The following is a 13,966-nucleotide window of genomic DNA, read 5'->3' on the forward strand; positions in this document are numbered from 1 at the left end:
AGGTGAAGGTCTGGACAGAGGACAGCTCTTCAGCGCTACAAGCCTGCTTTGAGTGCACAGACTGGACAGTGTTTCAGGACTCCTGTTCTGATATTGATGTCTGTAGTTACATCTCTTTTTGTAAAGACTCTGTTCTCCCGAGTAAGGAAGTCAAGGTGTTTCCAAACAACAAACAGTGGTTCTCTAAGGACATCAAGGATAGAATTGAAGCAGATCTGAGAAGTAATAATTTAAAGAAAACCTGGAATGGTATGAAGACACTGATTGGGTCAAATGATAAAGCTAAAAGAGTTGTGCTAGATGGTTTTTTAATCTGATAAACATTTGGCTGATGAACTCAATGTATTTTATTTTCGATTTAACAATTTGGATTTTGATAATGAAATTGAGGGTTTTAGGGCTATCACACAGGCAGCTCCATCAGTAACTTTTCAAAAAGTAACTTTTCAAAAAGTAACTTTTCAAAAAGTAACTTTTCAAAAAGTAACTTTTCAAAAAGTAACTTTTCAAAAAGTAACTTTTCAAAAAGTAACTTTTCAAAAAGTAACTTTTCAAAAAGTAACTTTTCAAAAAGTAACTTTTCAAAAAGTAACTTTTCAAAAAGTAACTTTTCAAAAAGTAACTTTTCAAAAAGTAACTTTTCAAAAAGTAACTTTTCAAAAAGTAACTTTTCAAAAAGTAACTTTTCAAAAAGTAACTTTTCAAAAAGTAACTTTTCAAAAAGTAACTTTTCAAAAAGTAACTTTTCAAAAAGTAACTTTTCAAAAAGTAACTTTTCAAAAAGTAACTTTTCAAAAAGTAACTTTTCAAAAAGTAACTTTTCAAAAAGTAACTTTCCAAAAAGTAACTTTCCAAAAAGTAACTTTCCAAAAAGTAACTTTCCAAAAAGTAACTTTCCAAAAAGTAACTTTCCAAAAAGTAACTTTCCAAAAAGTAACTTTCCAAAAAGTAACTTTCCAAAAAGTAACTTTCCAAAAAGTAACTTTCCAAAAAGTAACTTTCCAAAACGTAACTTTTCAAAACGTAACTTTTCAAAAAGTAACTTTTCAAAAAGTAACTTTTCAAAAAGTAACTTTTCAAAAAGTAACTTTTCAAAAAGTAACTTTCCAAAACGTAACTTTCCAAAACGTAACTTTTCAAAACGTAACTTTTCAAAACGTAACTTTTCAAAACGTAACTTTTCAAAACGTAACTTTTCAAAACGTAACTTTTCAAAACGTAACTTTTCAAAACGTAACTTTTCAAAACGTAACTTTTCAAAAAGTAACTTTTCAAAAAGTAACTTTTCAAAAAGTAACTTTTCAAAAAGTAACTTTTCAAAAAGTAACTTTTCAAAAAGTAACTTTTCAAAAAGTAACTTTTCAAAAAGTAACTTTTCAAAAAGTAACTTTTCAAAAAGTAACTTTTCAAAAAGTAACTTTTCAAAAAGTAACTTTTCAAAAAGTAACTTTTCAAAAAGTAACTTTTCAAAAAGTAACTTTTCAAAAAGTAACTTTTCAAAAAGTAACTTTTCAAAAAGTAACTTTTCAAAAAGTAACTTTCCAAAAAGTAACTTTCCAAAAAGTAACTTTCCAAAAAGTAACTTTTCAAAAAGTAACTGAGATGGATGCCATTAGAGATGAGGATTTAGGCAGAGCTGAAGACCCAAGGCAAGACCACTGCACTGCAGGGCAGAGGCAGAACCACAGAGGTTGAAGGAATAAGGCAAGACCCCCGATACAGCTTGAGGGATAACTGCCCATGGTGGAACTGATAGGTCGACAGAGTGAAAGTTAAGTCTGGGGCTTGGCACAAAGACAGAGGATCAACACCTAGGCGGAGCTGGTAATCTGGAATACAAAGGTTGACCCAAGGTGCAATGAAGGATGAGGCAAAAGGCTGCAAGGAGCCAGCAGACACAGGCCCCATTAACTAGATAACATGGGTAGAGGAGGCGGGAGGAGCATCAATGAGAGGCTTCATGCTGAGTGAGAAGGACATCAGACTGGACTGTTTAAACAGCTGGAGGGACCGGCCAACACAGGATAATGGGTTATAAAAAAAAAAAGATTATAACCCGACAAGTACTTTACAGTCATTTTGAAAATGTTTAAAAACTAAAATGAAAAACAAAACAAAGTGCAACAAAATACAAGACAAGTTTACAACTTTCATACAAAGCTTTACAATATAAGAAGGGGCAAACAATGGCATAAAAGGTAACAGATAATGTAAGAAACAAGTTAAAAGGTATTTATTAACAATAAAAACAATGCTTTAAAATAAAGATCTAAATATAAAATAAATGCAAAGACAGACAAAAGGGTCATAAAATAGAAAGTCAAATGGAACAAGAGGAGAAACCATAGTTTGTCTAACCCTTTTTTAATTAAGATAAATACAAAATTAGTACAATGTAAATAAAACACTTAAGAAAAAAAAGTGTCTGCAAGGGAGGCATCCCTATATATTGTAGCTTAAGTGACTTTGATTTGCACCTGCAGTTGATAGACTCATGAGGTGCAGGGTGAAAAAAAAAAAAATCAACCTTGGACAAGACCCACCCACTGAAGTACAACACAAGTCCCACCCACCCAAGTCCAGCAGCTGAACACTTGAAAAGAAAGATCTCCAGTTTTCCAGAAGTTCATGAAAATAAATCAAGTACCCAGAAAACTCAACCATCCCATCAGGGAGAACAAAATTCAAACAGGCTGAATGAAATAGCAGCATCAGGCACAAATAAAAATCAGCACAAGAACATAGAGATGAATCAAAGCAAAAAAGGGTGTAGTAAGACAGCCACTAATGCCAACATACAGAAGACAGTCAGAATATAAACAGGCACATGCATTTACAAAACACACAAACAGTAAAGGCAAACCTTTTATAAAGTACATTTAAATACAAAATACAACTGTTCCAGAAAAATAGGAATGGGCATAAAAATGGTCAATGGGACTGGGCCATAAAACAGCACAATGGCTTACAAGGCAAGGAGCATAAATTAAAGATATGTGGAAAACATTCAATCATAAAAAGCCAATAAAACTAAAATAGGCTTAGGGAAAATGCAAAGACAAGAGCAGTGATGGTTCAAATGCAAAGGCAAGAGATCAAAATACAAAAGATGGGAAAAATGCACAAATACAAAAAGTGCCATTGAGACCATGATAAGGACATAAGTGCAGAGACAAAATTTAAGGAGCATTAAGGCATAAAGGGTATTACAAATTTAATCTAACGCCACAAGGAAAAAATATGTAAAAATCACTACAACAGGTCAAAAAAGGGACTTAACTGGCAAAGGCATAAAAGGCAAACAGCAGAAATACAAACACTAAAGGGCAATAGGAATGCAAAAGGAAGAATAATCTGAGACGTGCAGCTTTTATGCTTGACAACTTTATTTTGTTCTGTCTTAGAATAGCTTAGACAAGACCATAAAGGGCACAAAACAAAGTTTAAATAGAAGTTAGTAAATAAAATACTGTACAAAAGGATAAAAGAAAGACTGATTGAAATATAGAGGGCATAAAAAATCCTAAAATAAAAAGCCTAAAATGTGCTGAAATACAAAAAACAAGGTTAAACAATACAAAGTAGCAAAAATAAGTCAAGTGGACAAAGCTGCTTTAGGATGGGATGTAGAGCCAAAACACAGTCAATAAAATGATAGGGGGGACCTTTGGTGAATGTGCCAGTTACAACTCGGTGGACAACCAACTCAGATGGAGCCATTAGAAATGGGGACCTGGGCAGAGACAAGACCACTGCACTGCAGGGCAATAACTGCCCATGGAGGACCTGATAGAGCATCAACCGAACTTTCACTCTGTCGACCTGTCTTTGGCCTCAGATTACCAGCTCCGCCATAAGTCTGGGGCTTGGCACAAAGGTGGACTCAAGGTGTAAAGGGTAAAATGAAGGATGAACCAAAGGGCTGAACGTAGCCAACAAACACAGGCCACATTAACTAGATGACACAGGTAGAGGAGGGGGGGAGGAGCAGCATCAATGAGAGGCTGAGTGTGAAGGACATCAGACTGAATTGTCTATCCTGTGTTGGCCAGTCCCTCCAGCTGTTTAATGGGAACACAAAATAAACCAAAACAGATTATAAACCTCACAAAAACTTAAAGTAATTTTAAAAATGCAAGAAAAGGTTACGATTCACAAATGGGGTGTTCCAAATTATACAATATGGGCACAAGTAAAGTCATAAAAGAGTAGAAACACGGTTTATGGTCCATATTTGTTTCCATGTTCTGTTTAAAGCCTTTTGTTAACCTAAGTAAAAAAAAACAAAGAAATTAAAATGAAAACAAAATCAAGTGCAACAAAATACAAAAAAGTAAGTTTACAACTTCAGTACAAAGCTTTACAATATAAGAAAGGAAAACAATAGCATATAAGAAAGGCAAACAAGAACATAAAAAGCAGACAGAAAATGTTAGAAACCAGTGAAAGAAATATATTTTAAAAAATGCATTTATGGTATATTTAGGTTTTTATTTTTATTGTTTTTTTATGTTATTTGAGACAAAAGGGTCATAAAATAGAAAGGGATAATAAAAGGACAAAATTGATCTTAAATGGAACAAGAGGCAAAACCATAAATACAAAAATTACATTTAGTACAATATAAATAAAAACAAAAAAACTGAAAAAAGAAATTGTCTTTGTGAGTGGGATACACCCCTATATATTGCAGCTCAAGTAACTTTGATTTGCACCTGCAGTTGATTGAGGTGAAGGGTTGAAATCAACCCTGGACAAGTCAGTCTAACACAAGTCAAGATCCACAAGTCCTTTGACGAGTCCCTTGTCTTTACAAGTCCCACCCACCCAATTCCAACAATTGAACACTTAAAAAGAAACTTCATTTTCATTAACTTCTGTTAATGTGGAGAACCAAGTACCCCATGAACCCGATAGCCATACCATCAGGGGAAGAACAAAATTCAAACAGGCTGAATGAAATCGCAGCATGAAATACAAGTGACCACAACAACAGAGATTAACCAAAGCAGAAAATGGGCATGATGAGACTAATGCGAACATACAAAAGACAGTAAGAGAATAACAAGTGCATAATTATGCAAAAAGTACAGACAAACCATTTGACGCAGTTCCTTTCAATACAAAATAGAACAGGGTAAAGCCTTTTTATGCCCTGTCCCATTGACTAAGACCAGGAGCATTAATAAAAGATGGAAGACATTAAATCAAAAAAAAAAATAGGCTTAGGAAAAAAAAAGGGAAAGACAAGAAAAAGGAATGAAATTAATACAAAAGATGGGAGAAAAAAAGAAAAAGAAAAAAAAAACGATACAAAAAGTGCCATTGTGACAATAAAAAAAAAAAACTTAAATACATGAGGTTAAGGCATAAATACAACAGCAGCAGTTCCAGGACTATGTTGTTTTATTATTTATACTTGTACAAAGCAAATTACTTGTACAGCTTTATAAAAGGCATTAATGTAGTGAAGATTTGCAGTGACTGTACATACAAGAATGCCATGTTCCTTCTCAGAAAGCCCACAGTCTCTCTCTGAACAGTAACATTTAAGAAGTTAGAGATATTTAATTTCAGACCATAAAAATGCAAGACCTAAAACTACAATGCATTAAAATGACAGTACAGTTAATGCATATCTTTTTTTTTGTTTGTTTCAAAACATTTATGTATAGAAGAAAATGATTGCCTGTTGTATTCCCTTACATTTGTCAATGTAATACATTCAATCAACAGCATAAATACAAAACATTAACATTTCTACAAAAGGGAAAAAAGGAGCATGAAGCAAGGGGCACAAAAATAGGGACTTTTTACAAAAGTGTAAAAATACAACATTTTAAAGACAACATCAAAAAAACACATAAGAAATAATGAACAAATGCCATCATTTGACAATCAAACTTAAATGAGGGATTCGAAGAGGATACTAGGACAAATCAATATAAATGATGAAAAGGAACACAACGGCTAAAATTAAGTGGCATAAAGACACTTTTAAACTATTTTGAGAAGCACTATACAGCTAAAATTGACTAAAACATATGACAAGGGCATATTTACAAGTAATTTAAAGGGAAAGGTAACAGAGGTATGGAAGTATTAAAAGATTAAATAAATGCAAAGAATAGCAAACCAAAAGCACAATATCATTAGTGCAAATAGACCAGAAAAAAAATGGTCATAACACAAAATGAGTATTAAGAAGGGGGAAAGGGGCTTAAAAATGGTACAAGTGTCCAAGCCATAAATACAAAAGCAAATGTTGTCAAATCAATTTCATGGCATTAATAAATTCTCTTTTTTTAAAAGTGCTCCTGTGCTACAGAGACAATAGAAGGCATTATCCACAGAAGTCAAGACCCACACAAGTCAAACACAAGTCAAGACCCACACAAGTCAAACACAAGTCAAGACCCACACAAGTCAGGATCCACACAAGTGAAACACAAGTCAAGACCCACAAGTCAAAACACAAGTAAAGATCAACACAAGTCAAACAAGTCAAGATCCACACAAGTCAAACACAAGTCAAGACCCACACAAGTCAAACACAAGTCAGGATTCACACAAGTAAAACACATTTATTACTATTTATTAGGTGTGTGCAAATAATCTACTGAACCTTTCCTGTCCTTGTCTGTACGTGGGAAGCGGCCCAGAAAAGATGATCGTTGCTTCAGGCGATGTGTTGCGTACCGTCTCGATCAGGCTCCTGTAGAACTTCTTCAGAACCTCAGCCTGATGTCATTCACTCCCACGTGCAGTACAGCAGCTCCGACAAACTGGAGTTCACGAACGCCATTTTTCTCGGGACAAGCGTCTCGAGATAACAGCAGAAAACAGATGGGAAATAATTAGCATAGCTGATGTCCATAATGATTTCCCTTACACAGGAGTAGATTCCAGAGTTTGAGCATAAAGAATTTAAGTTTGAGCCCAACTTTTCTTTCTGGAATATTTACATTAATAAATAACTAATGCTAATTACAAGTAATCGTCTAGCAGTGTTAATAAACCTTAAGCAAGAACTGACCACAGAGAAGTCATCTGAACAATTGTAAATACCAATCGAATGCTAATGATTTAGGGCAGATTTGACTTACTCGACCTAACCTGAGGATAATAAATAATAAGGTTAAAAGGTGTTAAGGTTCAAGCACACACCGTAAAACATGGCACCCAGCGTGGGGCTTTAACTGTTCAATTCTGGCCAGTAATTGAACAGTTAAGCGCCAGCTAAATAGCGTGTGCGTGGATGTGCTTAAGGATTAGAAATTTATTTTCTTTTTTAAACATAAATCAATTAGAAGACTACTAGTGAAACTTAGTCGGAAACAAAAAAAATCTAGAAAAGATTTAAAGAAGACCCAGAAAGGGTTAGATGTGCAAGGCTCGTTGCTTCAGGCGATGTGTTGCGTACCGTCTCGATCAGGCTCCTGTAGTCCTTCTTTAGAACCTCAGCCTGATGTCGTTCGCTCCCACGTTCAGCACAACAGCTCCGACGCACTCATCACCGTTCAGGATCTCGGGGACCTGTGCAGCAACATCAAGAACATGAGCACCAGAAAAGCAGTGAGTGCGCACCTTATCCTTACCTGAGGTAGCACGGACATGACAGACCATTGGCGTGCCGATGATCACGGCGTCGTCGCGTTCCAACTCGCAAAGAGGGGAGAAGCGGTTCCGGGTCGAGATCTCCAAGACTGGGAGGGGCGGCGGCGGTGAGGTTCTAGCTCTGGTCCTGGCTCGTGTCTTCCGCTGTGTGATCCATAGTGTTGTGTCGGTGCCGGAGTGAATGAAGCCAGAGATGATCATGTCCGCCTGGGCAGAGAAACGCATGGACTAGACGAAGTCAGAGTCAAAGAGCAACTAACCACTGACTTGTGAGCATCGGCTTGTGATGTTTCAAGCGCTGACGCCGATCCAGCAGCTCACAGGCAGAGTCGTCTCTCCACAGGCATCAAGCAGTCTCTCCACAGGAGTCACTAAACGAGGAATAGACACAGTTTCAATATAATGTTCCACACTAAGCATATCAATTAAATTTGGACAACAAAGACTGTGATTTGGACTTTGACTTACTATTTATTAGGTGTGCAAATAAACTACTAAACCTTTCCTGTCCTTGTCTGTACGTGGGAAGCGGCCCAGACACCATGATCGTTGCTTCAGGCGATGTGTTGCATACCGTCTCGATCAGGCTCCTGTAGAACTTCAGAACCTCAGCCTGATGTCGTTCACTCCCACGTGCAGTACAGCAGCTCCGACAAACTGGAGTTGACGAACGCCATTTTTTCTCGGGACAAGCATCCCGAGATAACAGCAGAAAACAGATGGGAAATAATTAGCATAGCTGATGTCCATAATGATTTCCCTTACACAAGAGTAGATTCCAGAGTTTGAGCATGAAGAATTTAAATTTGAGCCTAACTTTTATTTTTGGAATATTTACATTAATAAATAACTAATGCTAATTACAAGTAATCGTCTAACAGTGTTAATAAACCTTAAGCAAGAACTGACCACAGAGAAGTCATCTGAACAATTGAAAATACCATTCGAATGCTTATGATTTAGGGCAGATTTGACTTACTCAACCTAACCTGAGGATAATATATAAGGTTAAAAGGTGTTAAGTTTAAAGCGCACACCGTAAAACATGGCGCCCAGCGTGGGGCTTTAACTGTTAAATTCTGGCCAGTAATTGAACAGTTAAGCTCCTACTAAATAGCGTGCGCGTGGATATGCTTAAGGATTAGAAATTTATTTTCTTTTTTAAAGATAAATCAATTAGAAGACGACTAGTGAAACTTAGTCGAAAAAAAAAATCTAGAAAAGATTTTAACGAAGACACAGAAAGGGTTAGATGTGCAAGGCTCGTTGCTTCAGGCGATGTGTTGTGTACCGTCTCGATCAGGCTCCTGTAGTCCTTCAGAACCTCAGCCTAATGTTTTTCGCTCCCACATTCAACACAACAGCTCTGACGCGCTCATCACCGTTCAGGATCTCGGGAACCTGTGAAGCAACATCAAGAACATGAGCACCAGGAAAGCAGTGAATGTGCTACCTCAGGTAAGGATAAGGTGCGCAGACATGACGGACCATGGACATGCCCATGATCACGGTGGCGTCGCGTTCCGACTCACCAAGAGGGGAGAAGCGGTTCTGGGTCGAGATCTCCAAGACCAGGAGGGGCGGCGGAGAGGTTCTAGCTCTGGTCCTGGCTCGTGTCTTCCGCTGTGTGATTCATCGTGTGGTGTCGGTGCCGGAGTGAATGAAGCCAGAGATGATCGCATCCTCCTGGGCAGAGAAACACATGGAGTAAACGAAGTGAGAGTCAAAGAGTAACCAACCACTGACTTGTAAGCATCGGCGTGTGATGTTTCAAGTGCTGACGGCTGATCCAGCAGCTCACAGGCAGAGTCGTCTCTCCACAGGTGTCACTAAATGAGGAACAGACACAGTTTCAATATAATGTTCCACATTAAGCATATCAATTAAGTTTGGACAACAAAAACTGTGATTTGGACTTGGACTTACTAGTCATGTCTGTAAGTGGGAAGCAGTGCAGACACGATCGTTGCTTCAGGCGATCTGTTGCGTCTCGATCAGGCTCCTGTAGTCCTTCTTTAGAACCTCAGCCTGATGTCGTTCGCTCCCACGTTCAGCACAACAGCTCCGACACGCTCATCACCGTTCAGGATCTCAGGAACCTGTGCAGCAACATCAAGAACATGAGCACCAGGAAAGCAGTGAGTGCACACCTTATCCTTACCTGAGGTAGCACGGACATGACGGACCATTGGCGTGCCGATGATCACGGTGGCGTCGCGTTCCGACTCGTGAAGAGGGGAGAAGCGGTTCCGGGTCGAGATCTACAAGACCAGGAGGGGCGGCGGAGAGGTTCTAAGCTCGTGTCTTCCGCTGTGTGATCCATGGTGTTGTGTTGGTGCCGAAGTGAATGAAGCCAGAGATGATCGCGTCCTCCTGGGCAGAGAAACGCATGGAGTAAACGAAGTCAGAGTCAAAGAGTAACTAACCTTGTGGGCATCGGCGCGTGATGTTTCAAGCGCTGACCGCCGATCCAGCAGCTCGGTAGGAGCTTCAACCCATAAAAATACAATGCAAACACAGTTAACGCATAATCTTTTTTTAACACAATTAGTGTTATTAAGCCAGCTTCTTTGTTTCACACACATTTGTCAATAATCATCTTCTATACATAAATTAGGAAGTACAACAGGCAATGTAATAAATAGTCAATTCATATAATAGGGCTGTGAATCAAATCATGATTAATAGCATCCAAAATAAAAGTTTGTTTACCTAAAAGTTTGTTTACCATGTTATCACTGTGAAGCTGCTTTGATACAATCTGTATTGTGAAAAGCACTAGATAAATAAATGTGACTTGACTTAATATTAAGGTTAAAACAGTGCGAGGTGCAAAAGGAAAGGTTTAATACAACATGAAGTGCAGAGAAGAGCACATGGAAACAAGAATAAGTCTCGAGTCTCCACACAAGGAGGGCTTCAGAAGATATACAAAGGATCTGCTAATACTCCATTTTAGAGCATGTGGAGGTCATGAGAAACACTCATAACAGACAAGCATTTAAACCGCAAACTACAAAGAATAGTATTGATTATGTTGGCAAAATAAGCAAGTTAACAAATTGACATTAACAAGCGGTCATCAGTGAACACGTCATTCTTTGAGTTATTTAGGGTGCACATTGATGAATGGACCTCACCTGAACTTCACCAGCCACTACATGTGTGGCAACCCTCTGTATCTGAACTCTGACTCACTCAGATACCTTTATATCCCTAAACAGCTCCTGCAAAAACACAAATCAGATCACTCACACATGCAGTACTCATTCCAATCAAGAGCTCACTGGAACAAAATCATCAAATTAAGTTAATTCATTAGAGCAACAGAGGGTATATCTGGAATACAGGTGTTTAAAAAAAAAAACAGAACAGATTGTAAGTGGATCATTGGACATAAAATAACCGCACGAACGATCCGATCTCAGTGAGAGTTCACATCAGACCCATTTACATCTCAGATCTACAGAGAAAACAGAACAGTTAACATGATACACCAAATTAAAGAAACAGTAATAATTTAAAAAAAAAAAAATCCAAAAATCGGTGTGAAATCAGATAAAGTGAAATATTTTAACACTTAAATATTAAAGCCAAATTAAGTGTAAAACAGCAAATAAAAGATGTGCTCATAAATGTCACTTACAAAATGGTGGATTTATTAAAGCGCCCGACGATGGAGATAACTTCAGGAGACTTTAATGGACCAGTGAACAGACGAATCCACGAGGAGAACCACACTCAACTAGAACTTAAAGTAATGCAAGCCAACGACCAGGGAGAAACAGAGGGCTTAAATACACAGATAACAGATCAGGGAAACGAGACACAGCTGGGGTAAATTAACCCAACGACAGTAACCATAGTAACTAACTGGGAGAGAACGGAGACCTGACTAGTTCATGAGGTTCAGCTGTGTTGTGTTAATGAAGACGGTGAAACTGGGATCAAGGAGTGGCACAATTTGATGAAAGCCTAAAAATGCTTCAGAAAGCCTTGGTTTACAATCACTACATTTAAGCTGCACTGCATTAAAGTTTCAAAAATGAAAATATAAACATACAGAAAGGGTAGAGGTCTACAAGACCAATTAAGTACAAGTGAAAAATAATCAACAATAAAAACCAATAACTATCTTACCTTCACTTCAGTTGGACCTTCCCTCTCCAAACTACATCCCAGACTGGCAATCCTGTAGGATCATCCTGTGGGCATTTATACTTATGGGCAAAACCACTGACAGGAACGCAAACAACAAGGAATACAATTCAACAAACCACCAAATCTCAATATAATAAACTTTCTGTACACAGCCTAATTCACACATTATTATTAAAAAAAAACATGAATACATGTTTCCTCATTGAAAAACTGTTACATTTTTAAACAAACATTTCCCTTCATCTTCTACACTTGGTTTCTCCCAGTTCCCCACATGCACCTCAGCACAGATATAAAAGCTCATTCTAGAAGCTGATCTGGTTCTTCCACTGGTTCTAGCTGTCGCATTGGCTGGGTTTCTGTTTTAATTCAATCGTGAAGTAAGAGATGTTACAAAAAGACTCGACAAAAATATACTATTGTGTTCATGTTGATATTGAGAAAGATCCATAACCTGATTCATGTAAAAAGTATTTTATCTGATATTTTTATGTTTTCCATTGAGTCAGGCTGATGTGACGATGTCTCCAGATCTGCTCGTTTGCCATTAGCTTTCTTTGCCAGGATTCATATGAAAGGTGGGTTGGAACAGTGTTGTAGTCGAGACCAGCTCACTCGAGTCGAGACCGAGACCAAAGAGAGCCGAGTCCAAGTCGAGACCGAGACCAGAGTATAACCTGGATAACCTAAGGTTGGGTCTCAAAGATATCTTCAAGAATATGTCAAATATTTGCTGGTAACAATAAAATTGGCACCATACTGAAACAGTAAACCAAATATACCATTGAATCATGTACACTGTAATGGTAAAAACGCCACATAGTGGTGTAAAGGTAATTTTATAAATATAACTTACAATTATTACAATCAGTCAGTGCTCTTTTACAGAACATTACTGCACATGAATTCTGTGTGTCTCTTATATGCAAACTGAATTATGCATGATAAAGCAGACATTTTCAATACATAGTTGAGCTAGAGGCTCCACGTCATATCTGACCTGGGTCCTGCTGCATTTGCGCGTCACGAACGTTATAGTCTCAAGTTATGCGCAGTTCCGCACAAGAAAGTCAGCAATCATTGGACGTTTCAATCAAACAACAATTTAAAGAAATATTAACATACAGTAATAATCATGACATATTTTGAATGGGACTCGAGGACTCGGGAATAAGTCTGAGTCCCGACTCCCAATGTGTTCGAGTACGAGTCAATTCCGAGTCAAAATGCACACGAGTCCATGACAAGACCGAGTCCATTAAAATATGGTCTCGAGACCGAGTCTCGAGTGCACAACACTGGATTGGAACTTTCTTTTAATTACTTTCTTTTATAAATGGATGTTTGATTATAATTCTAAGTCCATAATGTGTTTGGGATGATATAACACAGAAAGCATTAAACATATCTTGTTGAGGAGCTGAGATTTTTATTATTAATCCAATTCTATTTGTAAGAAAGGGTTAGGGTTTGTTGGGTCAAGTCACCTTTATTTATATACAATACAGACTGTATCAAAGCAGCTTCACAGTGATGACATGAAAATAATACAACACAGAGCAATAATATTGTTGAATATTAAATGTCCCTGTTAGACAACACCACAAACGACACCTGTGAGACGCACCGGTCTGTCTCGCATCTCTCCCGGAGCAGCGGAGGCATAAAGGAGGAGCGACGACACTGGAGAGAGGAACAGGCCTCATTTTACGATGTGATGTGTTGTCCGTGACGGGCTGCTTGCTTATAATTTCATTTTGTATTTGTTTATTTATAATTCCTATATAATTTATTTAACATTCTAATTTTACCAGATCACAAGTTTAGTATGGAGTACCACAAGTCTCAGTACTAGGACCGCTGCTCTTCACTCAGTACATGCTACCCTTGAGAGACATCTAGAGGAAGCAAATTGGGAGACAGAAATTTTTGAAAAAATAGAACCGGCATAATAACTAAAAGCATAATGCAAAAACCATTACTAAAAAAAAAAAAAAAAAAATCGCAGTCACCATAAAACAAGAGTACACATGCACATTAACAAGAAAAGAAACCCCACAAAAGAATTGTTTTTTAACAGATTGTTAAAACTTTTCCACATTGCCAAACACACCTCTGCTGACTAACCCTCATCTGATACAGGCACATGTGGTTTTATATATAGACCTGCAGGAGACTGAGTTTACCA

At 37.7% G+C, this 13,966-nt stretch overlaps 1 long non-coding RNA gene across 1 annotated transcript; it reads right to left on the reverse strand.

The window, feature by feature from the left end:
- Positions 1 to 8,932: 8,932 nt before the first annotated feature.
- Positions 8,933 to 12,179, reverse strand: LOC120481177 (uncharacterized). Its single transcript, XR_005623278.2, has 4 exons — positions 11,758 to 12,179; positions 10,758 to 10,844; positions 9,150 to 9,303; positions 8,933 to 9,018 (listed from the first exon to the last, which is right to left on the reverse strand). It is a non-coding gene; the product is annotated as an uncharacterized LOC120481177 (long non-coding RNA).
- Between the last annotated feature and the right edge of the window lie 1,787 nt (positions 12,180 to 13,966).

This window comes from Pimephales promelas, chromosome 14 (genome assembly GCF_988280905.1).
Source record: "Pimephales promelas chromosome 14, fPimPro1.hap1.1, whole genome shotgun sequence".
Classification (NCBI taxonomy): domain Eukaryota; kingdom Metazoa; phylum Chordata; class Actinopteri; order Cypriniformes; family Leuciscidae; genus Pimephales; species Pimephales promelas.